General features: G+C 38.2%; 1 pseudogene; it reads left to right on the top strand.

The window, feature by feature from the left end:
• LOC142355295 (uncharacterized) overlaps positions 1–26787 on the top strand; it is an 82028-nt pseudogene extending 55241 nt beyond the window's left edge.
• The last annotated feature ends 302 nt before the right edge of the window (positions 26788–27089 follow it).

The raw sequence follows: 27089 nt of genomic DNA, 5'->3' as shown, positions 1-27089 counted from the left end.
TTTCTTTATTCTCTAGTTTTTTAATAAGTATAACACCAGCCGTAAATGGGTCTTTAATGGGAACTTTTCCAAAAACTAAAGCAGTAAAAATACAAGATTGAAGTTTTACTCTAATGTGTCGGGAAGTTTTTAACAATATGTACTTACGATCATCTAACTACAGTGCTACTACAATAGCAAAAGATTATCCAAAAAATTTAGGTGTATTTTGTGTGGTAAATTTACGTGCGGTAAATTTACGTTCATCTCGACTATATGTAGGTCATTACAAAACTAAAACCACATCATCGTACTGACTATATATACTCAGCATGGTTGCTGTTTTCCACACACACACACACACACACGCACACACACACATACACACACATTGAGATCAGGAAAATAAGCGAGTACAAAAAACGGTGACATGCTGATATTTAAGTCGGTAGTTTTAAGTGTTTGTAAAATGGTGCTAAATTTATCCTTGAATTCGTCCCTCTTTTCCACTCTTCTGATGTCGGCTTTTGATGTAATACAAAGAATGGGGCGTGTTAGAATATCGATCAAAATATGAACTTAGTGATAATTAGAATTAAAGTTTATCTTTCCAGATTACAAAGACAAGACCAAATGGATTTTGATCACAGAATTTATATAGATGAATCGTCAAGAAATGGTGCTTAGAATCAATATTCGGTTCAAATTGGTCAATCTAGATAACTAATATTAGAGTGAGATTATTTGATGTAAAATCTTCCCAGCATGTATTGAATGATTATGATACCACCGGAAATGTGAACGAATTCTCAGAAAAGTGTATATGCATACCATCTATGATATCCCCTGCGACTGATTTCTAGAAAACTTGCAGAAGCAATCCATATTGGGTAACCCTTGCGACCCCCACTGTAAATCATGGTGCTAAGATTAGTTATGTATCTTGACTTTCTTGCACTGATAATGGGTATATATACAGCTGATTTTTAAGCCTTTTTTCATCCCCAAAATCAAATCAATCTTGATCTAGTAATGCGATCTCTCCTGTAAATCTCTAAATTCTACTGTAAAATATTCTTGTTATTCTCTCAATTTGAGAAATTAATTTTCTACTCAGTTAAAAACGCCTTTTATTCCGCTTGCGAAATCCCATAACCCAACAGGTTATGGGCCCAACAATTTGCTAAGTCGTAAAACTGATTTCTAAAACAAAACTAATTTTTTTGTTGACAGTCATAATCCTCTTCTGCTTAGTACCTTTTCTTTTAACAACTGTTTCGCCTGTTGAAATTACGATGGATCAACAGACAGTGAAGCTGCTGACCTACACAGGAAAAGCACAGGACTTTCCAATCTCGAGCACAAGATTTGTGCAGACGAAGGGACTCTACAATTCACTACTTGGGTCAGAGGCGCAACCCAATGAGCCTGCACCACTAGCCAATGGGGCGAGCAACGATGAGAAGAAGAGATGATGGCATCGGAGATGGAGCAATGGCTTGGAAGCTTTTGCAAGGGAGAATTCAGAGTGTATAGACGCCGACAGTGGTGACTTTGGTGGCACAGCTTGCTCGACTGCAGCTCAAGGATTCTGAGGATTTGGATAGCTTCTTCAGCAGAGGACACGAGTTGCTCACGAGGCTACAAGAAGACGGAGAAGCAGTCTCAGAGACTCTAACTCCTTGGTCTTCAATGGTCTCCCAATGAGGTATGAAAGTTTTGTTATACAGGAAAGCTTCAACCCGGCAACGAACTTCACAGAGATGAGGAAAAGGCTGCCGAACCTCCATGAGAGCACAGCACAGAGGCTTAAAGGACAAAGTGGTTCAGTGGCACTGGCAGTGAAGCGCGACTTCAAGAAGGGACCCAAAAAGGAAACTGCTTTGTGTGTGGGATCTCTGGACACTTTGCCAAGGACTGCAGGAGTAAGGAGACAGCACAATGTAGCTTGTGTGGTGCGAAAGGTCACCTAGACAGGGCATGCAAGAGAAAAATAGATGGATGCAAACATAAGTCAGTGGGTCCAACATTGGCTTCACCAGACGAGGAACACTGGGCAGCTCTTACCCAGTGGAAGACAGCAGGCATGCTAGTATCTACAAAGCTATTGCGGCTATTTTCTGGCAATCTGCAGCTATGGTTTTTAAAATTTAAAAGTTGTTATTAAGTTTTTCAATTGTATTAGCAAATGCAAATATACCAACAGAAGTTAGATGGAATTCAAAATTGTCTGGCATGAAGAGGTTTTTCACAAATGATGCGTGCCCTTTTCAAAAAGAAGAATAATTTGATTTCGATATATCATATGTAATGAATATTGATGCATATCGTTAAGTCGTGGTTTTTTTGTTTCGCCGTCTGCTGCTCTTTTTTGGTTTTACATTCTCTTCTAGAACCTTCTTAGCTTTTTCAGTGGTTTTTCGCGCTTGATTTCTTGATTTTTGCGTGACCTAAATTGCGCTTATTCGAAAGTTTGAAAATTGTGTTGTTTGCTGAGTCTATTGTACGAGAATTGAGCTCAAGGATGTGATAGCCGAGTGGTTAGTGCTAGCGGCAAGCACGCAAGAGAGTGGGGTTCGGACCTCTCCTTCGGCTGATCGTTTTCAAATTTTCAAAGTTTTTTAGGCGGCGGAGATTTTTTCGACTCACTTCTGTATCTGTTTCTCTCTGTATTCTACTGCGTGCAAGCCTATTTTGCAGCCTTTTCAGCAATCTGCCGGCTGTGTTTTAAACTATATTTGAAATAAATGTGATTCGTACTACTCTGCTTTATTAGTTGATCTCAAACAAAATGTGTTGCGTTTGTATTAGTCCTTATTGGCTTTTAATGCAATTTTTCTCACTACCAACTCAACAATCTCGATAAGTTGATAAAGCCCGCAGGACATTAAGTTACTCGGTTAAAACGGAAAAAGATCCAATTTCTGTTAGATCCTAGCTGTTTACTAGTTTTTAAGTATGCGATTCACCGAAATTAAGAAAGAGAAATATTCATTAGTTGATGGTTTGAAAAGAGCGATTCCTAGAGTTTGACGCTCGAAAGACATTAAGTTCTCCTAGAGCCTTACGCCTAAGGAGTCTCTAAGAATGCGGTTGAATTTAAACCAACCCCCCATCGGTTGATATTTCCCCCAATTGCTTGCCCCTCCCAATCGCTCGATCCCCCTACTCCCCCACCACCCAATGCTAGCATCGCTGAGCCCCGTCTGGGTGGCACCACCGAAGGCAACCGCTCGTCAATCGTTTGAGAGCAATTCCGCCGACCTTAGTCGTTTTTTTTGCTCTTTTCTGTTTCTACTCGCCGCAGCTTATTGAGTGCATATTATTTGTAACCCCCAGACGCACGTGCCATATTTTTACGTAATAATTTACTATACAATGACACGTGCTCTGAAATTGGGGGTGCATAACGTACGGGGGGGGGGGGGGGGAGTTGGCACGAACGGAAAAGATCCGCATTTTTTCTCCGTTAACTAAACGATGCAAAAAGCCAAGCTGATTGAGAAGCCATCCAATTTTGAATTGCTTTCTTTTTATTGGAAGGCTTTGACTAAAACTTAAACTATTTTCTCGTGCAATGTCCACGTTATTATAAGTTACAAGAAAATTAGAGAACGAGGGATGAGCTAAAGAAAGCCTCAAACGTTCTAATTCAAATCATGAATTTTAATCAAGAATGACTCAAGAGTCAATCTCAATCCTAAACTGTTTACAGGCAAATTCAACCATGATATTAGTAAGATAATAGGGTACTAAGATAGGGGGGGTTATCCTTCGAATTAATACGTGTGATAATAGGGGGTTATCCTTGGCGGCGCTACATGTAAAACAACGGCCGTGCGTGATACATTTAAACTAGCTTTCTTCCGCTTTTATTCCTTTCCCTTTGCGCCTTTCTCCGGTTTGTTAGATTTGTAAGAAAAGATTGAATTGAAACCAAACTAAACACTCCAAACAAATTAAATATTTACACTGTGTATTACTACACGCAGTTTCACCAAAATTGCATGCAATTAAATTGGCATTAGCGCCGTCTTATTTTGCGTGCTGGTTCTTCTTCGCTGCTGCTTGCTTCTTCAGCTTCAAAGTTTATGAAGGGGTTGTCAGGAGAGGAGCTTTCACTGGAACTGGCGTCAATATCTGCAATATCGTCAGTATCAATATCAGATTCAGTTATCTGCTCAGTTACTACTAATCCTGGGTCGGGAGTCTCCCAAGAGCTGGTGGTGGAGTCTGGCACTGAGAGAGCGGCTGTTGAGGAAGTTTGGGACACCACAAAGTCATTATCCCATTCTGGACTAGAGCTGAGAAGTAAGTTTGAGTAACTGTCATTATCCCACTGAATATCATCACTACCCCAATCAATTTCATCCACACCACAATCAACGGTCTCATAATGTCCAAAGGGTAGGGTTTTTGTTCCGCAGGGTAGAATAAACCTTTTGTTGTCGAACGCTGAAAGGCATATTTTGTTGGTAGTAACAGTTTCCAATACATGATGATCGGACATTATTCTTGTGTTTTCAGTGCGAAACACGTTCCCTGTTGTCAGTGTGCTCAAGAAATCATCATGCCGGAGACGTTGTTGAGCGGCCTTTGTTACTCCTTTAGCCGAAAGTTTTCGACAACCTAAAGAGAAAAAAAGCCTTTAATCAAGTCTTTATATGTTTACTAACCCCTATGTATAGGGGAGTAGGGGTGGAAAAGGATCCATAATCTACTGGGGTAAACAAATTGATATTTGGTTTGTCTTTTTCTTCCGTTCTTCACTTACCTTTTGTTCGTTATTTATATCTTGCTTTCAATCTTTATTCACTCTTTCTTTCTGCTTTTCACTCTCTCTCTCTCATATATCTATTGTCAATGGTTAACAGCGCTCCTATCTTCACATTTTTTACAATCCTTAAACATGCAGCCTACACCATCGTGCTTAAGCTCCTGATCTGCACGTTTTTGTGCTCATTAAGAATGCAGCTTAGCGAAAACAAGCGAGACAAAAAAAGTCAATGAAGAAAAATTTTCTAATGTAGTCAGTTCTATAGACAAAAGCAACAGGCGTCGGTAGCGCAAGGGATTAGAGCAGTCACTGTGAAGCTAGTGGCATGGGTTCAAGCTTGTGTAGTGGCGGAAAAGGATGCATAATATACTGGGGTAATAAATTTTGGATTTAAGGGTCCTTTTGTCCCGTTCTTCATTTCTTTTCGTTTATTAGTTGTTTATATCTTCCCTTCGTTCTTTCTTTATTCTCTAGTTTTTTAATAAGTATAACACCAGCCGTAAATGGGTCTTTAATGGGAACTTTTCCAAAAACTAAAGCAGTAAAAATACAAGATTGAAGTTTTACTCTAATGTGTCGGGAAGTTTTTAACAATATGTACTTACGATCATCTAACTACAGTGCTACTACAATAGCAAAAGATTATCCAAAAAATTTAGGTGTATTTTGTGTGGTAAATTTACGTGCGGTAAATTTACGTTCATCTCGACTATATGTAGGTCATTACAAAACTAAAACCACATCATCGTACTGACTATATATACTCAGCATGGTTGCTGTTTTCCACACACACACACACACGCACACACACACATACACACACATTGAGATCAGGAAAATAAGCGAGTGCAAAAAACGGTGACATGCTGATATTTAAGTCGGTAGTTTTAAGTGTTTGTAAAATGGTGCTAAATTTATCCTTGAATTCGTCCCTCTTTTCCACTCTTCTGATGTCGGCTTTTGATGTAATACAAAGAATGGGGCATGTTAGAATATCGATCAAAATATGAACTTAGTGATAATTAGAATTAAAGTTTATCTTTCCAGATTACAAAGACAAGACCAAATGGATTTTGATCACAGAATTTATATAGATGAATCGTCAAGAAATGGTGCTTAGAATCAATATTCGGTTCAAATTGGTCAATCTAGATAACTAATATTAGAGTGAGATTATTTGATGTAAAATCTTCCCAGCATGTATTGAATGATTATGATACCACCGGAAATGTGAACGAATTCTCAGAAAAGTGTATATGCATACCATCTATGATATCCCCTGCGACTGATTTCTAGAAAACTTGCAGAAGCAATCCATATTGGGTAACCCTTGCGACCCCCACTGTAAATCATGGTGCTAAGATTAGTTATGTATCTTGACTTTCTTGCACTGATAATGGGTATATATACAGCTGATTTTTAAGCCTTTTTTCATCCCCAAAATCAAATCAATCTTGATCTAGTAATCCGATCTCTCCTGTAAATCTCTAAATTCTACTGTAAAATATTCTTGTTATTCTCTCAATTTGAGAAATTAATTTTCTACTCAGTTAAAAACGCCTTTTATTCCGCTTGCGAAATCCCATAACCCAACAGGTTATGGGCCCAACAATTTGCTAAGTCGTAAAACTGATTTCTAAAACAAAACTAATTTTTTTGTTGACAGTCATAATCCTCTTCTGCTTAGTACCTTTTCTTTTAACAACTGTTTCGCCTGTTGAAATTACGATGGATCAACAGACAGTGAAGCTGCTGACCTACACAGGAAAAGCACAGGACTTTCCAATCTCGAGCACAAGATTTGTGCAGACGAAGGGACTCTACAATTCACTACTTGGGTCAGAGGCGCAACCCAATGAGCCTGCACCACTAGCCAATGGGGCGAGCAACGATGAGAAGAAGAGATGATGGCATCGGAGATGGAGCAATGGCTTGGAAGCTTTTGCAAGGGAGAATTCAGAGTGTATAGACGCCGACAGTGGTGACTTTGGTGGCACAGCTTGCTCGACTGCAGCTCAAGGATTCTGAGGATTTGGATAGCTTCTTCAGCAGAGGACACGAGTTGCTCACGAGGCTACAAGAAGACGGAGAAGCAGTCTCAGAGACTCTAACTCCTTGGTCTTCAATGGTCTCCCAATGAGGTATGAAAGTTTTGTTATACAGGAAAGCTTCAACCCGGCAACGAACTTCACAGAGATGAGGAAAAGGCTGCCGAACCTCCATGAGAGCACAGCACAGAGGCTTAAAGGACAAAGTGGTTCAGTGGCACTGGCAGTGAAGCGCGACTTCAAGAAGGGACCCAAAAAGGAAACTGCTTTGTGTGTGGGATCTCTGGACACTTTGCCAAGGACTGCAGGAGTAAGGAGACAGCACAATGTAGCATGTGTGGTGCGAAAGGTCACCTAGACAGGGCATGCAAGAGAAAAATAGATGGATGCAAACATAAGTCCGTGGGTCCAACATTGGCTTCACCAGACGAGGAACACTGGGCAGCTCTTACCCAGTGGAAGACAGCAGGCATGCTAGTATCTACAAAGCTATTGCGGCTATTTTCTGGCAATCTGCAGCTATGGTTTTTAAAATTTAAAAGTTGTTATTAAGTTTTTCAATTGTATTAGCAAATGCAAATATACCAACAGAAGTTAGATGGAATTCAAAATTGTCTGGCATGAAGAGGTTTTTCACAAATGATGCGTGCCCTTTTCAAAAAGAAGAATAATTTGATTTCGATATATCATATGTAATGAATATTGATGCATATCGTTAAGTCGTGGTTTTTTTGTTTCGCCGTCTGCTGCTCTTTTTTGGTTTTACATTCTCTTCTAGAACCTTCTTAGCTTTTTCAGTGGTTTTTCGCGCTTGATTTCTTGATTTTTGCGTGACCTAAATTGCGCTTATTCGAATGTTTGAAAATTGTGTTGTTTGCTGAGTCCATTGTACGAGAATTGAGCTCAAGGATGTGATAGCCGAGTGGTTAGTGCTAGCGGCAAGCACGCAAGAGAGTGGGGTTCGGACCTCTCCTTCGGCTGATCGTTTTCAAATTTTCAAAGTTTTTTAGGCGGCGGAGATTTTTTTGACTCACTTCTGTATCTGTTTCTCTCTGTATTCTACTGCGTGCAAGCCTATTTTGCAGCCTTTTCAGCAATCTGCCGGCTGTGTTTTAAACTATATTTGAAATAAATGTGATTCGTACTACTCTGCTTTATTAGTTGATCTCAAACAAAATGTGTTGCGTTTGTATTAGTCCTTATTGGCTTTTAATGCAATTTTTCTCACTACCAACTCAACAATCTCGATAAGTTGATAAAGCCCGCAGGACATTAAGTTACTCGGTTAAAACGGAAAAAGATCCAATTTCTGTTAGATCCTAGCTGTTTACTAGTTTTTAAGTATGCGATTCACCGAAATTAAGAAAGAGAAATATTCATTAGTTGATGGTTTGAAAAGAGCGATTCCTAGAGTTTGACGCTCGAAAGACATTAAGTTCTCCTAGAGCCTTACGCCTAAGGAGTCTCTAAGAATGCGGTTGAATTTAAACCAACCCCCCATCGGTTGATATTTCCCCCAATTGCTTGCCCCTCCCAATCGCTCGATCCCCCTACTCCCCCACCACCCAATGCTAGCATCGCTGAGCCCCGTCTGGGTGGCACCACCGAAGGCAACCGCTCGTCAATCGTTTGAGAGCAATTCCGCCGACCTTAGTCGTTTTTTTGCTCTTTTCTGTTTCTACTCGCCGCAGCTTATTGAGTGCATATTATTTGTAACCCCCAGACGCACGTGCCATATTTTTACGTAATAATTTACTATACAATGACACGTGCTCTGAAATTGGGGGTGCATAACGTACGGGGGGGGGGAGTTGGCACGAACGGAAAAGATCCGCATTTTTTCTCCGTTAACTAAACGATGCAAAAAGCCAAGCTGATTGAGAAGCCATCCAATTTTGAATTGCTTTCTTTTTATTGGAAGGCTTTGACTAAAACTTAAACTATTTTCTCGTGCAATGTCCACGTTATTATAAGTTACAAGAAAATTAGAGAACGAGGGATGAGCTAAAGAAAGCCTCAAACGTTCTAATTCAAATCATGAATTTTAATCAAGAATGACTCAAGAGTCAATCTCAATCCTAAACTGTTTACAGGCAAATTCAACCATGATATTAGTAAGATAATAGGGTACTAAGATAGGGGGGGTTATCCTTCGAATTAATACGTGTGATAATAGGGGGTTATCCTTGGCGGCGCTACATGTAAAACAACGGCCGTGCGTGATACATTTAAACTAGCTTTCTTCCGCTTTTATTCCTTTCCCTTTGCGCCTTTCTCCGGTTTGTTAGATTTGTAAGAAAAGATTGAATTGAAACCAAACTAAACACTCCAAACAAATTAAATATTTACACTGTGTATTACTACACGCAGTTTCACCAAAATTGCATGCAATTAAATTGGCATTAGCGCCGTCTTATTTTGCGTGCTGGTTCTTCTTCGCTGCTGCTTGCTTCTTCAGCTTCAAAGTTTATGAAGGGGTTGTCAGGAGAGGAGCTTTCACTGGAACTGGCGTCAATATCTGCAATATCGTCAGTATCAATATCAGAGTTATCTGCTCAGTTACTACTAATCCTGGGTCGGGAGTCTCCCAAGAGCTGGTGGTGGAGTCTGGCACTGAGAGAGCGGCTGTTGAGGAAGTTTGGGACACCACAAAGTCATTATCCCATTCTGGACTAGAGCTGAGAAGTAAGTTTGAGTAACTGTCATTATCCCACTGAATATCATCACTACCCCAATCAATTTCATCCACACCACAATCAACGGTCTCATAATGTCCAAAGGGTAGGGTTTTTGTTCCGCAGGGTAGAATAAACCTTTTGTTGTCGAACGCTGAAAGGCATATTTTGTTGGTAGTAACAATTTCCAATGCATGATGATCGGACATTATTCTTGTGTTTTCAGTGCGAAACACGTTCCCTGTTGTCAGTGTGCTCAAGAAATCATCATGCCGGAGACGTTGTTGAGCGGCCTTTGTTACTCCTTTAGCCGAAAGTTTTCGACAACCTAAAGAGAAAAAAAGCCTTTAATCAAGTCTTTATATGTTTACTAACCCCTATGTATATAATAATAAAACTAATACCATTCAGGAGCCTACTAACAACCTTTGTAATTTAAAGATAGAACTAACATGCATTAGAAAAGACAAAGAATACTTACTTTTTGAGAGTATTGAGTATAGTTTCGGCTTTAAACACACAAACTCCGTAATAAAATCTCCTGCAAATTTGTCCTTAAACTTGAGGACTACCCGTTTATTTTCCGTACTGTATAAATAGTGATCATTCGCATAATTGGAGAAATCGAATTCACTAACAACTGAAGCGGGCTTTCTTGCTAATTCCTCATAAAAGTCTGTACTCCGGATTTTATATAGTAAACTATCCGTGTCACTATATAACAAACGACAATCAAAATGAGCGCGCATTGTGAAGTAATGGAAACTGTACATTTGATACTTGGCCAGATCAAGTATAGTTGCTCCAATTATTGTTGGGGTATTCCAATAAATCTTTCTAGCGCGGAATGACAATGCGGCCAGGTTATCTCCGAATATAATGAACCGATCAAACTCAAACTTTGAAATGGAACTCAGAACTTGATCAGCATCTCGTGCAATGGTAAGCTTACTTCGTCTGCGTTTCGATTCGCAATTCTTACCATATACTGCATTGTTCATGAGCTTATAAAAGTTCTCTTCGAATTTATTGCTGGCGGCTTGACGTTTATTACTGTTGAGTGTTATATAGGGTGCTAACCAATTCGCTTGTTTGAACTGTAGGACACGGTGTACTTTGGCAACAATTAATCCAAGACTAACGTATAATTTGAGCAGTTTGTAATGCAATACATAGTTCTTTTTGTCGAATAGCGTTTGAAGCAACTTTTTAACATTCGAGCTGGGTAATCTGTGTTGTTCTTTTAGCTCAAGTTGATATTCGCCCAACCAATCATCTTGAACAATTTCTTTGGTAGGGGCAAGCGGAAAGTCTCGGTGGTCATCGCGTAAGTGGACAGGGTAATTTAAGTCTACTTCAAGAAAATAACCAACTGAAGCGTCGTTAGGGGTATTGAGGATTTCGTTAAGGGTAATTTCTACGTTGAAGGCGAATTCCCCCACTGGTAGCATGTCCATTTGCATGACACCTCCATAGAGATTATTTGCGTCTACACAGAGCGCAAAAGTTGACTCCTCAGAGGGCCGGTAATCCGATAAATACTTATTATTTGCAACAAAATGACGCTCCTCGTAAACAGATGTTACTCCTCCTCGTATTGCCGGTTCAATCATGTCCAAATGTTCTCGTTCTGTCATCAGCTCAATGTTTGCCCTGCATATCTTTAGTGACGCTTCTTTTGCCATATTGGGGAGAGTGTAGAAATGCATGCAGTCGAGTTTGTATGTTCAAAAGCTAAGTTCACGGTGACACTCACATACACAAGCTAATAATGCGCAGTCAAGTTTAAGGTATGCGTCATGATAGTCTTGTAAAGTTTTGCACCCCAATAACGTCCACATTTGGTTAGCATGACCTAAATTTTCTTCACTAACAGCCAATTTTCCGCCTTCTAATGTATTGCGCCATTCTGAGAGGGGTGGTAGAGATTGCTCAGAAAACTTTGTTCGATCACATACATAAGAATAAGGATAATATCCTTTTTGTTTGAGTAAGTGTGCGTTTGATTCGGAAACCGAGGGGAACATTGCTTTCATGATATCGAAATGTGTGTCAGGTAAAATTTCTACAAGTTTTTCCAGCGAACTGTTCATCATTTTGTACGATTCGATGAATCTTAAATACTCGTAAATTTTTTGTGTTCTTCCTTCTTGAGTTGTAATAGTATCAATCAGAACTCCGAATGTCATTGATATGTATTTCTCATCTGTTGACGGAATGATTTTTATTGTTGTGGTAGACTCACAGTTGTTCAGAGCAAGACAAATATGATGTAAGTCATAGTTTTGTATGTTATGACCGACCACAGGCGTAAAATTGACATACCGTCTCGCTCGATTACACTTTTCGTGTGCCCAGCCCAAGAATTGGCCACTAAAATGACAATGGTCTAAATCTATGCTCTCTTCAGGGTCAAGCTCGCTGTCAAATGGTTCTTCGCATATCCAACAGTGTGTAGCGCTCTTTTTGTCCAAGCTTCTCCGACTTCCGTTGTAGAAAGGAAACTGTTTTTTGCGTTCATGTATGTCCCTTGCTAACGAATGCAGCATTCGAACAAAGTTGCCCATACAATCTTCTGAGCTGTCCACATGATGAAAATAGGGAACGTTCGAGTGATGATCAACAACTGCCAAAGCAAATCCACATGGCTCGTGCTTTTCAATCACGCGTGTTGATGATTGGTCAGTTGCTGCATCACATCCAGCGACGGGTAGGAGAAAAGATTCAAAGTCAAAATAAATGACCAGAGGAACAAACCACGTAGCTGAAAAATTTGAGAACTTGTATTCATTTTTATCTGGTGATGGCATTTGAATAACTGCAGGGGCATTTAGATAACAATTTTCAGTATGAATATTATAGCTTTCCAGTCCATCACGACACAACCAGAAACAATTACGACAAATGCGATAACCAAATCTGAATTTCAGGTCTCTAACTTTACAAACGACTTTCACAAGGTCAGTAATGAGAACATAGTGATAAATGTCGGCATCATAAAGAAGTAAAAGATCCATAACAAAATCTGATTCAAAAGAGGAGACTCGTAGTGGGTAAAGTTGTCCTTTATCGGAACCAAAGACGTTGATTGCCACATCATTGAGGGTTTCAAAGGCTTTCATTTGCTCAAATCCCATTGGCATTTCAAATTCGCCTACAGGTTGGTGAATGTTCTCTTGCTGATATGTTGCTGGGGATGTTTTGTCAATATGATAGTTCCTGTCATCTCTATCAAGACTGATTCCATGATGCGCATGATACGCTGCCACGAAGCAATAGTTGAAACAATTGGCATCGTCGTGGTTTCGAATGTTGAGTAATCCGCGACAGTTTGCGAGCTTATGGGGTAAGGCAAGATAGGATGAGCCGCGAATTGGTCGGTAGCGGGCAAATTTGATGTCAAGTTTGATTATTTTTTCAACAACCCAACCACTTCCAGATGAAGCAAACGTAGACAAGACAGCCATCATTTTCTCCACCATGCTCCAGTACAACTCGTTTGTGAGACCCTCTACGTAAATGGGCGTCATGAGGGAGTTGGCATAAATTTCAATGCGCTCCTCCGTTTCGGTTGCGTTTTCATCTTGATGCAGCTTCAATAACTGTACTTTTACCGCAAATTGTACTTTCTGTGGTCCTTGGCTCAGCCTTTGCTCAATTAGCGTTGCAATTGCAGATCTTTGATTGAGCATGAAGCTCTCAAGATCTCTGTCAGCTGTGTTATTGACAATTTCATAAGTTTGTAACACACCGTTGAAGGCTGTCTCCGCTGTAGCCTCTTTCGGTTGGTATTCAGGTCCAAATACGGGCAGCGAGTGAAGGGAGTTCATATGCTGCGCAAACAAGTGCGCATCATTGAATCCCATGAAGCACGATCGGCAGCAGTTTGTAAACTTCGAGTGGCAAGTTCGCATATGCTGTTCCAATTCAGACAGTTTCCGTGAATTGAACACACATAGGGAGCAGTTGTAAACAGGAAGGCCAACATCGTCTGGATGGAATTTATGTTGATGTCTTGAACGGTTCCCACGAGTGCTAAACGTAGCGTCACAGAAGTTGCATGAATAGACCATTTCTAATAGTTTTGATGAATTTCAAATTCTAACAGAACTTTGATAACAAGTAAATAACTCGGAAATGACTAAGCTCACCAAAACTGAAACACGAATGTAATTTCTGTGCGCGAAATTCAAAATTTCAAAATGCTGCAATCTGATTGGTCGGTTTTGGCGGTTACCTTTATTTCGAAATTTTGTTAGTTATGAGAGAAAAAAGATGTGTTTTCAACTCTCCATTGCAATCCTATGCCAAAATATATCACCATAAGGAACCCTACAGAGTATTGATGATCATTTTTTTTTTCAAAAAACGTTTTTGGAGAAGCTGGAAAAACATGATAATTTTTAAAATTGTAATAAAATGCGCTATTTTATGCATTTTCAATTACGGGTGGTTAGAGTTGTCCTACGTTCTTAAGTGTGATGAGCAAAAATGCTCCCCGTGCCGAAAAACATAGGACCCATATGAAAAAATTGCTCAAAAATAAACAGAAAAAAAGTTTATTTTTCTGTCAATCAAGTCATTAATTAACAATTACATGACAATTACATGACATAAACATGTGTCTTTTTTCTGAGGCCTTTTTTGATGACAGCTGTTATGAGATAAATTTGCACTGAGGACCCAACAAGTCCAAAAATGTGAAGAAAGCCGATCTAACATCTTTCCTTTGGGTACTTCCTACGCTAATTAATGCCAGATGTTAATGTGACATTGATTGCCAGATGTTTTGAAAATCGGTGAAGGAGCCGTTTTTTGATGATGATGCTTATGAGCAATTATGTCAGGCATCAAGCGGTGATCAAAAATCCGTTGCAAAAATTTGAAAAAATTAGTCGCTAATTGAAAATCCGTTGCAAAAATTTGCAAAAATTAGTCGCTAATTAGGGGCTAATTATCTCCATAACGGATGAGTAAAATTTGACGAGTGTGATGAGATGTTTTGTACTTTAGAGTATGCTGAGGCTTACTAAACAATCAGTTTCATCCCAAGTATTTTTTGGAGCCCTCTTTTTTAGGGTCAAAGGTCAGAGGTCATGTGTCAAAAAAAATTTTTTTTATTAGTTTTTTTTTTGTTTTTTTTAACAAACATGCTCTTTTTCTTTCACTTGATCCACAAGTAACAAATGGGAGGTGATTCTAGTGTAAGCTGAAGAGCGCATCTTTTGAGATAAGTGTCAAAAATTGACGTATGAAAGGTATTTTTTCAAAATTTTTCTCTGATTATTTTTCAATTTCTGAAAATTTCTTCAACTTATGAATTGAATTTGGAAATCAATCCATGCTACAGCTGTGGTATGAAGTTAGCATGTCATTAGCGTCAATACCGCTTACTCTAACCTATGGCTATATCTCTTAAATTTCATTTTTAATAAAATGCTAACAAAAATTTCGTAGATTGAGAAAAGTATTTATGGATATAATTCTCACACCACGTCACAGTAGTTGCAATAACTGAGGGTTTGTTAGGAAACGAATGTTTACGTCATAATGAAAATCCTTTCTGAACATGTTCGAACTTGATCAGTTGCGAAATTTTAATTTCTTTAGCTCAGCAATTTTAAAACTACAAAAACAGATATTAAAAGTTAAATTCAAAAAGTTGACATCACACTTTATTGAAACAAAATCAAGTTAGCGTCTCACTATATAAAATGGTGGTGATTCATCAAAGTTTTTTAAGTCAATCAAATAAGTCCATTAAAGAATTCTCAGGTAGCCGTTTCTTTGGTGCGTTGCAAATCTTTGGAGTGTCTGTAACGCCAAAAACACGTGCTGGTTCTGGTGTTTGAAATTGTGTAGCTGAAAGTAACGCTGTATCAAACTGGTTTTCACTGAGCAGAGCGGTAGAATTGTTCTTGTGAATTCCCGCAAAGAAAGATGGACTAGATGTCGGCGTCAAACTGGGACTCGGATCAACTGCTGGTGTTACTGGCAAGCTGGCAGAATCCAATTGTGATTGATTTTCTGGGGAGCAAGGTGATGACTTTATGCCCCACATGTCAGCTAAGTTTTCGCAAGCTTGATAAGCCCCTAACTGGTTTTCAAACAGAGGCACACAGTCGCAATCGTAACGAAACAAAATTCGTTTAACGTCGTCTTGTAATGACTCCATTTCAAGATGTTGAAATTTTGGCAAAGCTTTTGGAGGTAAATGTCCCCCTGATGTAATAACACTGCATTCTGCTGGTTCTGTCTTCTCTGGTAAAGAAGCAATTGCGTTAATGAAAAGCTTAGGTATCAAACAGTGCTGGTAAGTTTGCCAAACATCACCTTGTCTCTTCTGTTGAATCAGCACAACAAAGTTTTCGAACACTGTCTGATAAACCAATGTTCGCTCGAAAGAAATAACAGATTCAGCAAGTATTTGAACTGACATAATTTTTTGCACAAATTTTAAGAAAGAAATTAAAACCAATTTGATTAAAGACGGTTGAAAAATAGTGTTTGTCTAGTAACGAACTCTTGAAAGAAAGCAAAGTGAACTGAACGCAAGGTTTAAAGAAAATGAATACCTAGTTCTAAAGTTGTATTGTACAACGCGTAATTCAACAGTTTATGTCTGGGGTCATAATTGGTTTTAATTTTGGTAGTGTATATGCTCTGTTACTTGCTCTAAGTTATTATACATGGGTTGATACAGTCTATAGTTTGTACTAACTCAATTCTTATCTAGAACGTATTTTATTATTAGCATTTCATTGTACACTGGTACATGTTTAATCTTATCAAAATTTCCCTACTGCTGTAGGTTCACATGTGTCTCCAATTTTAATACACACCTAGGGTCACATCTGTTCCAAGTTATAAACATATGGACAATTCCAATAAACAGTGTACACTGCACCGTTGGTCCAAGTACACACCTAGGGTCACATGTGTTCCAAGTTATAAACATATGGACAATTCCAATAAACAGTGTACACTGCACCGTTGGTCCAAGTATACACCTAGGGTCACATGTGTTCCAAATTATAAACATATGGTCCACATATAATAAACAGTGTACACTGCACTGCTGGTTCAAGTACACACCTAGCGTCACATATGTTTTTTGTCTTATCTAAGGTCACAGCTGAAGTTAATTATACAATACTTGAACAACAGACAGACTCAAGTACGCCATAGGCGTACTTGAGACTGTATTCACAAATCATTTGGATTTAATTAGGCAGTTTGACGACACTTGTTTAGTCCCAACTTGCCGCTCCCATTGAATTGTACTTTTACACATTATAACACTTGAAAGTAATAAAACAAGTTGCACATTATGCCTTTCACGTCCACTAAAGACACTGAGTTTGGAGATTGTTATTTCGATATTTCCAAAAGTGATAAGCGCTTAATCAGGGCAACGCTGAAAACCTATGAAAGGACAGGGACATATGTATTTCTGAAATTGTTCAAAAAAGCAACAGACGATTACGAGTTTGAACAGAGAATTTCGTTAACTCTTGGAGAATTTGAAAATTTGGTCAGTTCAGCTAGCAAAATAAAGAACTCAGTGGCTGATCAGCAGTCATCGCCAAAACCACCACCAGCGAAGAAACCAAAAATTCAAAAAGAAGTTGTCAACAACGATGGTTGAAGCGATGTTTGAGCGTTCTCCAAATTACTTTAAACAATTTCAGAAACAGTTCAAATTTCTCATTGTGGAAGAGAAACCTACCTTTTCTATTGGAAATTGTTATGCAGTGTGTGCACATTTTGATTCCGAATTTTGCAATTTAGTAAATAGCCATTATCACGTTTTGATTGATACAACTACTTTTGAAAACGAAACATTGAAACGATTTCAAAGCTTTCCTGTGCCTTGTGTTTATACAGCTTTTAAGTTCCTGTTTTGGACTGCACCAAATTTGGAGACTAATGGAGATGTGTTTTCAAAGCTTAAATTAGCAATCGATTTCAACAGTTCTGCAGAAAAAATTGATTCGCAGTCAGTGCGCAAACGACTACCAGCTTTTGCTAACAACAACAACAATTTATCGAAAAGCAGCTCTGCAAAACAAACAAATGTCAATCCCAAAACGAGTGCCAAGATGCCAGTAGTTGCCCAAAAGACTATCTACAATTGCCGGCCTCCATCAAAACAAATTCAAACTGATTTTGTCAATAGTGAAACTTTACGCAGAGTTGAAACAATTTTGTATGGTCCTCATTCTGGTGCTTTTTGTCAAATTATGGATATTTTTTTGAGTGGATATGGAAAATTGAATATTGATTCTGATTTATTGAGTGTTCGCTTTGTGTATGAAGAAAAAGTAAAGTTTTGAAAAAAAAATAAATTTTTCAAGTTAGTAAGGTTAGAACATCATATGAAAAGCAAAACGAATCAATTCATTATCGCTAATATTTACAAGTTTTTGAGCATTGAAAACAAAATGAGCAATATAAATACAAAACAGTCCACAAAGTTTAGAGTTTGCACTTTGAATTGGTTGATTCTCCAAGAGTTGATAGATATTATGATTGTTGCCAACAGAAATGATTCTTTGATATAGGTGTTTGTACGATGAAATGGACCGACCAAGGGGATCGGCAAACAGAAGTTGATTGTTCTTTCTGCATAAAAGTAACCAGTGGTTGCCAATATTTTCAGCAGTTGCTGCATTAACAATAAGGAAGCTGTTTCTGTTCATTTTTTCCGGAAAGTTGTTGGCCGCAAACACGCCATGACATTTGTATTTAAGAGTTTTGCAGCCTTGTATTAAATCATTAATATCATCTTCATCCATCATTAATTTGTCAGAATGTGATTCTTTGATACTCTTCTTGCACTATCAACAAAAATTGTGCTCGCTTTTTCGCCAATAATGAAAATCTCTATATTGTTCGGTAGGGCCGCAGAAAATTTCAACTCAATAGAAATTGATGAATTTGTAAGCTCAGGGTGAATAAAATCATGGGATGCTTGTTGGGTACTGGTCAAATCAAAAACCATTATGAAATGGTTCGGGTAATCTGTCAAACTTATTCCATGACCATTGTCGATGTAAGCTAAATCCGATATTGTATTAAAGTAGAGACGTTTGTCATCACTTGTTGATATTGGACTGTCTGCCACAGGTAAACCGTTTCGGTAAATATAAATCTGCTCAAGGTCGAATTTGCGGAAATTAAATGGATTTTGTCTGTTGTTACCAAGAAACGCTTCGTTAGTGTTCAGACAAATTGCTAGTCTACGAATCGGTTCTCTGGCAAAAATATCTTCTTGTTTCCAACTGTGGAGACCCGTTGATGCCAGAAATGTTTTTGTTAGAGTCTCAAAGTAGGGATACGAAGCTGGACTTTTTAACAAAGTCTTTTCTATAGCCGATACGACATCATCGTTCAATGTCATCTTGCGCACATATAAATTAGCTTCGACAATTTTTACTTTGTAGTGCTTGGCTGCATCGTCAGACATTATAACAAAATCATCTATTGACCGTCTAAACGCAATGCGAAGTGTCACACCACTTAGCAAATGGCTGTCACATGTGAAAAAGTCAACTGCAATTTTACCGTAAAATGTGCACTCAGCCGATTGCCTCACTAGGGCTTTCCTTCTGTTCACTTCTACAGTTGACAACGCTCCTGGATTTTCTTCGTAGGAATAGCCCTGACATGCCAACCAGGTGATTTTTGCATCTTTGTTATGTGAAAATTCTGTTTCAATAAAACTTTTATGAGCATAGTTTCCGTTAGCGTTTGAAATTTTTAGTCCATTAGCAGACACTGTACAGTCAGAGAAGAGTGAATGTAAAACATTATTGCAAAAATAGGGAGCATCTGTCTTCGTAACATCTGTTGCTGCTCCTGCGTCATATCTCAAATCAGCTTCTGATAACTGGACAATTTTACATTTCACTTCCAAGAAAATTTTTTGTAAGTCAATAAAATTATTTCGGTCACCGGCGACTTCAAATTCTAACATGGGTCCATTTGGACTGTAGACTGGGCCCAACTTTTGACAAAAACTACCATCGAAAGTTACTAAGAGAGAAGGTTTTTCGAACTAATCCAAAGAACTGTGAGTTGCCTCTGATGGTAACAAATTAGCGATCATCGTTCACTCTGGCAAAAAAATCTGACCGACTTCTTTTTGGAGCTCTGTGCGTTGAAATGGTTTTTTTGCGTTTGTTGATTGCTTTCTGTGGCTTGACTCGTATTGAATTCCTCCGACGTGAAGTATTTCGGCGAGATCCCCCTGTCTGTTTTTTGACAGTTTTTGAGATTGTATTTTTAAACGCCTCTTTAGGAGATTTTTTGCTTCCGACTACATCCAAAATCTCTGGAACACTTTGTTTCAATAGCTCTTTCCCGATACGCTTCGCTGTAGGCAAAATGAAACGACGTGCTAAAGGTAGCGCAACACGTCCAATGCCTGCAGCTAGAGCTCCAAAACCACTTCCTCTTTGACGATAATGTCCAGAGAAGTGAGGCAAAGACGTTGCTTGATTGGCATAATAAGAATCCATTTTAAGGGGAAAATTTTTTGAATTGTAGTGTTAGAATAACTTTTCCAGTTCCCGAAAAGGGAACTAATTGTCCTGTTTCCGTTCTCAGTTCAATTGAAATCGATTGAATTGTGTTAGTTAGGAGCTTCTTATAGTCTAAATTTGTAAAAACTATCCTATGAGTGGGTTCAAGCTCACAAACACTACCGTTTTTCAGACGTTGTTTTGAATCAATGACTCGCAAAAGAGGAGCCTTAGTGTCACCGACGTATTGGTATTCAATTATGTTGGTGTAGATGAAAATTAGATGTTTTCCAGCACAAAGGTCAGCTGGGAACTCCCCATAATAAGCTTTCGTATCATCACTTTTCATAAACCTGTTCGCATTGGGAATCATTTTGTACCCAATGTGTATTCCATTGCCGTCAGGAATACCCTTAAATCCAATAATGCTGGGAATTTCTTCGCTGGGAAACGTAATTCCCTCATACTTGCCAAATAAAATTTCATATTTCCCAGAGCTCTTCAACTCTCTGAATGAAAAATGGGGCAGGCCAATTGTGCGCTTAATTGTAGCAAGAAGTTGAGCCACTGTATCAAAGGTTCCTGGCATAAAACTAAATTGTTGTCCACTATAAGGTCTAGAAATAACATTGGCTCCCGAAGAAATCTTTTGGGAATCTTCAAAGTCTTTTAAGTTGTACGCAATTAGATTTCCGTTTACTATGTTTTCTATTTTGGTTGGGAATATGATTTCACTTAGCGCCACTCTCCAATCACCTGCAAGTTGAATTTCATCATTGAAAAAATTCCGAAATGATGCAAGTGTATTTGTATCAAATATTTCCATTGAAGCTGATGAAACAACGTGAACTGTAAACTCGTCTTCAAACCGGTTGGTGGACATTTTAAACAAGAGGGAGCCTGACAAGTTGTAATTCTGGTTGGTAAAATTTTCCTTGAATTGGTTCCTTGTCTGCGTCAGCTAAGGTGTATGTTGGTGGGCTTAATGTCGGTATTCCCGTTATTTCAAAGACTTCGTCTGTGAATGATTGCATATAACTTTTCCTGAATGCTTTATCTTTTTTAACTACTCTCACAAAGTCTCCAATGTAAAACTTGGGCTTCTGAGTTGAGCTTGTTTGTGCTGCCAATGACACTAGTCGTGGCACATCCGTTTTTGTAACTTTGTTAGGAGCAGTTTTTGTTATTCGATTGACTCTTGAATTGATTGTTTTCACAAATTGGTCTAATTGGTCAATGTAGCTATAGGTCCACTTTTCTTCAAGATACCGATGAATTATCTTTTTGAGAGATCTAATGTTCCTCTCTGCAAAAGCTGACTTTTTTTCGCTAAAGGTACTATATAAATGAATTCCACGTTTGGTACACAATTGTTTGAATGCTCCAAGAAATTCTGTACCATCGTCAACCCATACTTTTTCGGGTTGTTTGTTTTTGATCATCTTTTTGAATGCTTCAGCTGCTTCGGTTGCGTACTTTGTTTTCATTGGTTCCACTCGTAAATATCTTGACAAACAATCAACCGCTACTAGAAGATACTTTATATTGCGGTTATACTTTGCCAGTTTATCAACGTGTGCCAAATCCAGAGACCAAATTTCGTTGATGTCTTTTACAAAAACTTTAAGCCTGGGAAATTTTAATCGAACTGAACGGTACTTTGTGAAAGACGGCTTTGTCTCCAAATAGGACTGAATTTTACCTAGAGGGAGCTTGCTTTGCGTCTGTAACCGCTTTATGCTTCCATACGATGCTGGTCCTTTTAAATAAAACTGATCCAATTTTTTTACTTCAGGAAAAGAAAGACCACATCTTCTGACTGGTCTCTTCTTTGTCTGTCGTTTGGTCCGGTTCTTCTTTATATCTTTTTTGGGTTGGTTTCGAGCCACTGTGTTGTTCTCTACTAGAGAAGAGCTCTTGCCGACTGGGTTGTTCTCTACTTGGGAAAAACTCTTGTTCACTTTCAGACGAGGCTTCCAAGATTTGCTTGGCATGTGTATTTGCAACAAGATGAGGTGAGATATTAAGAGCAATTAAAATTTTGGAGTATTTTTCAATGTCAATTTTTTTAGTTGGTTGCTGCAGATTGTACAGAAATGTTGAAGCTTTAATGCCCCGTCTTTCTTTATTTACGTGAAGAACGTCGTTCGACTCTACAGTTACTGTTTCAGATTGGTTAATCAAGTCAAGTATGATTTTTGATCTTTTGATTTGGTTTTTATTCATAAAATCTAGCTCTAACAATATGGAGTCGAAATCTTCGCTTTTTCTTTGTTTTTTCACTACTGGTTCAATCTCGCTGTCTTCGCTCATGGGTTCTATTTTTTCCTCTTCTGCTGTTTCAATCATTTTGTCTGCAGTCTCAACTGGATCAACTGCTCTCTCTGGTTTTTCCATTGAATTCGACTGGTTTCTTTGCAAAAGAGACAGCTGTGCAGCTTTCTGTTTGTAAAGGGGATTGTCCAAAACTTCTTTTTTTACCGGTTGATGTGAAGCAAACATTCGTTTTGGAATTAAAATGAATTCTTCGGTGTGCATTACGATTTTGTCAAATAACGATAACAAGCGAAACCAACAGTTTTGACCAAATCTGTTTCTCTAGCAAAAAGTTGCCTCTTTTCTTTCAAACTTGTTTGTCTAGACAATAGTTTTCTGAATGATTTTTCATAGCCTTGGACAAAACTTTTTCGTATTGGAACATTACCATTAACAATGTTGAGCAAACATTCGCAAAGGAATTTAATGAAATGATTTGGAGCTCTCTCTATCTTCTCTTTTAGTTTTGTGTCCGATATGTTTAGCAGCCGCCCCAGCATACAAACTTCTTTCTCTCTCATCGCTTAAACTTGTAATAACGGCTTTAGCTGATGGCAGATAAAAAATTGATGGTCCTGGAGGGACAATATTTGAACAGTAGCGCAAGACGTCTGATGTTTTGGGATCCAAATCAATTAATAAATGACCAAACGGTTCTTTAGTTGCCAGCTCATAGCTTTCTTTTAAAAATTGAGAGTTATTCAACTGTCTACCAATAAAAGTAATCTGTTGTGTGTCACGTGGTGATTTAAACAATATGATATGTGTTGTATTTAGATCAATTGTTCTGGACCATCTGCTTTGCTGGAACAAATTGTGTTTAACATAAATTACACTGATGTTTCTGTGTCGCCCTGCGGTTGCTAATTTTGAAAATTCTTTGTCATTAAAAATTTCTTCACATGAGTCATCGAACACAAGGAGGCAGTTGTCTAACTCTGAAATGAGTTCAAAATTAGAGAATTTTTTAAAATGTATGTTCAGTTTCTTCTCTAACGATTGGAATTTGGGCTGATCGTGCTGATAAAAATAATAAATTGTTTGAAATTCTGGGAAAAAAGTGTCAACTAATAACATTTTGAAAATGAGCTCAGTTTTCCCGCAACAAGATGGCCCGCAAACAGCCATGAACAACCGGTCAGAGGTGGAAATAATTTTATTCATAACTTTGGATTTGGAAGAGCGTATCCAACTGTACAAGAGAGAAGTGAAAACCAAAATGTGGATTCTTCACAGTCGAGACTGAAAAAAACCAACTTGGCGAGAGACACAGTTATAAGAAAAATTATTATTGATTTGTGTAAAGTATACAACCTCTGATCGAGGCAATCTCGAATTGCAAAACCTCCAAGATCGTCTTTCTTGGTGGTCAGCGTCAAAAACCATGTCAGTTATGCCTCCGCCCGAATCTAGTTGATCTTCGGTTTGACTCATTTTGAAACAAAATTATTCAAAAAATGAATTGCTTTTCAAGAATGTTACATAATTATTCAACAATAAAAAATTCATACAAAACATATCCAGAGTCGTTGTCTCCTTGTTTGTAAGTGATTGTATAGTTTGCATTCATCGAATCTTGTTTATCTCTAAAAACAATTGACTCTACATTGTTCTCTTTAATCAGCTGCTTGATTTCATCGGGAAGAGTCTCATCGTCCAGAGACATCAGAATTGGCACTGCACGCTTGGGCGTAGGTAAAGGGGTTAGTTTCAACCTTTTCATTTTCTCTTGTAAAGACATGGTACAATTGAAAGTACGCCAGTAGAGAAAGATACTTCTTGAAAGCTTCTATTTCAGCACCAGCACACACGATCTGCTGTTTTCTCAAAACTGTTTGCCCTCTTGTGTCAATTTTTTCTTCCTTGATAAGAGTAACCGTTAACTGATTTTCAGGCGTTATGCAACTGTAAACTGTCAAATTTGGAGACAAATTCACTTGAAGTAGAGACGGAGCTGGTTTCTCCAACCGACGATTCATTCGTCAGCCACTGGTAAAAGAGTTTTGCCTTCTTATTGGCACAATGCTTGCTTCTTTGTCGTTTTGGGCAACTCAATGCATGTAATTTACAAACTGGTGTCTCCCGATATAATTTCAAGTGTTCAATTTTTGGGCAAAACAAAGTTTCCAAGTTGATAACGTTCCTCTGTAACAGCTGCCGTAAAGTTTCCGTTTTTTCTAATCCTTTTGCGTAAAAATCAGAAAAGGGAAATCGAAGAACTATACTTTGAAAAATCTGTTGCAAATAATGATAAGGGTACTCTCCTGTCTCCCACGAGAGACCATGAAGAAATTTAGATACCCACAGGAAAGATCTTTGCTCACTCGAAGAAAGTATGTTAAATGAGTTTGGAGGTAAAAACGAAATTGTATCGTTGTAATTTTTGGTAGATACCGCAAGTTCTTTTATTATAAATCCAGATTTTTTACTTCTAAAGCCTTCAAAATCAAGAACAACTGCTCCAGATTTCAACATTCCAGCAAATTGAATAAACTATTTTTGAAGGATTTTACGTATAAACAAAAAGCAATTCCAGTCACATGACCAAAGTACTCATTTGTGACTGAACAAGGTAATACGTAGGAATAGCCTGGACCCTTTTCACTATATTCATATACAAAACTGGAAGCGTCGTGAAGTATCGCATGCAGTCTCAAAACTTTGAACGATTTAAAATATTTGTCGAGGGCTGAATTGTCGATGCCAATCAAACCACCATACGGTCGTGGTTTCAAAGCTATATCTAAATCAATCTCAGGATCCAAATGAAGACAAGTAGCTAAAAAGTATAAAAACCGTTCACCGTATTGTGAATATTCTTTTTCGATTTCCTTATAAGTTTCGTGAATACTCTTCAAATCAACTGTAGCAATTGTAGCCATATGATTTTATGAACGCTCACTCAAAAATGACTCTAGCCAGGCTTTTCCGCACAACCTACATGCCAATTTACATGTATCACGCACGGCCGTTGTTTTACATGTAGCGCCGCCAAGGATAACCCCCCTATTATCACACGTATTAATTCGAAGGATAACCCCCCCCCCTATCTTAGTACCCTATTATCTTACTACTCATGATTAAGAAAAACAAAGGTCATGAATTTAACACTTCGTGTTTAATAAAAAATTTAGTACTGAATATTCGCTTCATTCGTTTGGTGAAATTTTAAATGCTTGAATCAACGTGAATAGCTTAAGGTTATCATCTGCAATTTGATTTTTCTTGATATTAATTTTGAGTGCTAAATCAACTAACCGTGTGAAAACACAGGTGCGCTAGCGTCCTTGTTGATTCTAGCCTTTAAGCGTTTCACTGAGAGAAATTGACCTTTTTGTGAACAAGTTAGTTTTATGTCAGAACTAACCAAAGCTTTCACAGGTGTTTTTCAGATCTCTGCTGGGTAATGCTTCAACTGTTTGTTCAGTTATTTTTAATTTTTAAATTGCAGTTGTGGGGTGCTGGGAAAATTCTGTTTTGAATAACCAATTTGGTACCATTTTGAAACTCTTTACTGATCGAAATTTATTTTACATCGTTAATCTGTGACCAAACATCGACAATTATTGCCCAAATTTCTTGATTTGATTACTTGAATAGATCTGTCGTGTTTTGATTACTTGATCTGTCGTGGCTTATTTTTCCATGAAAGATGGTCCAATATCAGAGCAAGAAGCAATCTTATAGCCTAACACTGCATAATTTTGGACTTTTATGTGCCATAGGCATATCATGGTCATGATGAGGTACTGTCGATGCTGCTGGAATGCAGCGACAAGAATGTGAATGTGAGAGACCCTGACGGGAGGACTCCTCTTTCCTTAGCTTCACTTAGAGGACACTTGAGTTGCGTGGAGACTCTGCTTATACAGGGCAATGCCACTGTGCTCACCTATGACAACGTGTCCAACAAGACACCATATCACGCTGCAGGTTAGTTAAAACCTACAGCTTTAACAAATGTTTAATTCCGTCAGTGAAATTGATTATGTTCAGGGTTGGGTAAATTTTTGAAAGTAGAATTTCAAGTAAAATTTAAAATATCACTTTGATTCTGATTGTCGGATAGATAATCACTTGAAAAAAAATAATAGATAATCACTGGAAAAGATACATAATTACTGCAAAAAAATCGCTTGGAAAAAGGCTGTTTAGAATGCAGTGCTGAATGAATCGAGTTTAAATAGAGTTAATTCAATTTTTTGACAAGCAGTGTATTTTTGTCGACTGGACATTTGAGAAAGTATTTTTCACTTCAGCTTCTCATGGACATGCGAATGTGTTGCGGGGTGTTGATAAAGAATGCAGAGAGTCCCTCTGACGTGGATTGTATTGACAGACTGGGCAGGACTCCTCTGATGTACGTGACAGCACAGGGACACCTGGAGTGTCTGAACATTCTCCTCAACAGTGCTGCCAATGTAAACATGGTCGATCACAGACACAACACCGCACTCCACAGAGCTGTTAGTTGTTCCTTTTCAAATCTAATTGCTTTTACCTCTCTCATAAAGAGAAACAGTGCTCAAATTTACAGATGCGCATTTGCCTCCGATAAATATGTGAGCACTTATTTGCTTGCAACTTACTCGTTTCCTATAGTTGTTTTTAATAGCTCTCGTCAAATTGGGATCTGTAAAAAAATGATTAAAGGTTGTTCTGTTCAGCTAAATGAACAATCAAATGTTATGTAAATTAATAGTTCTATACCAGAGGTTGAGTAGAGTTAAGAAAATGAGATTGTTGGGTAAAATGGTAAAGCAGATTT

Source organism: Convolutriloba macropyga, unplaced genomic scaffold (assembly GCF_964194025.1).
Source record: "Convolutriloba macropyga unplaced genomic scaffold, txConMacr16.3 SCAFFOLD_428, whole genome shotgun sequence".
In the NCBI taxonomy this organism is placed as follows: domain Eukaryota; kingdom Metazoa; phylum Xenacoelomorpha; order Acoela; family Convolutidae; genus Convolutriloba; species Convolutriloba macropyga.
The sequence above is the reverse complement of the archived record's forward strand: the minus strand, read 5'-3'. Positions and strand labels throughout refer to the sequence as shown.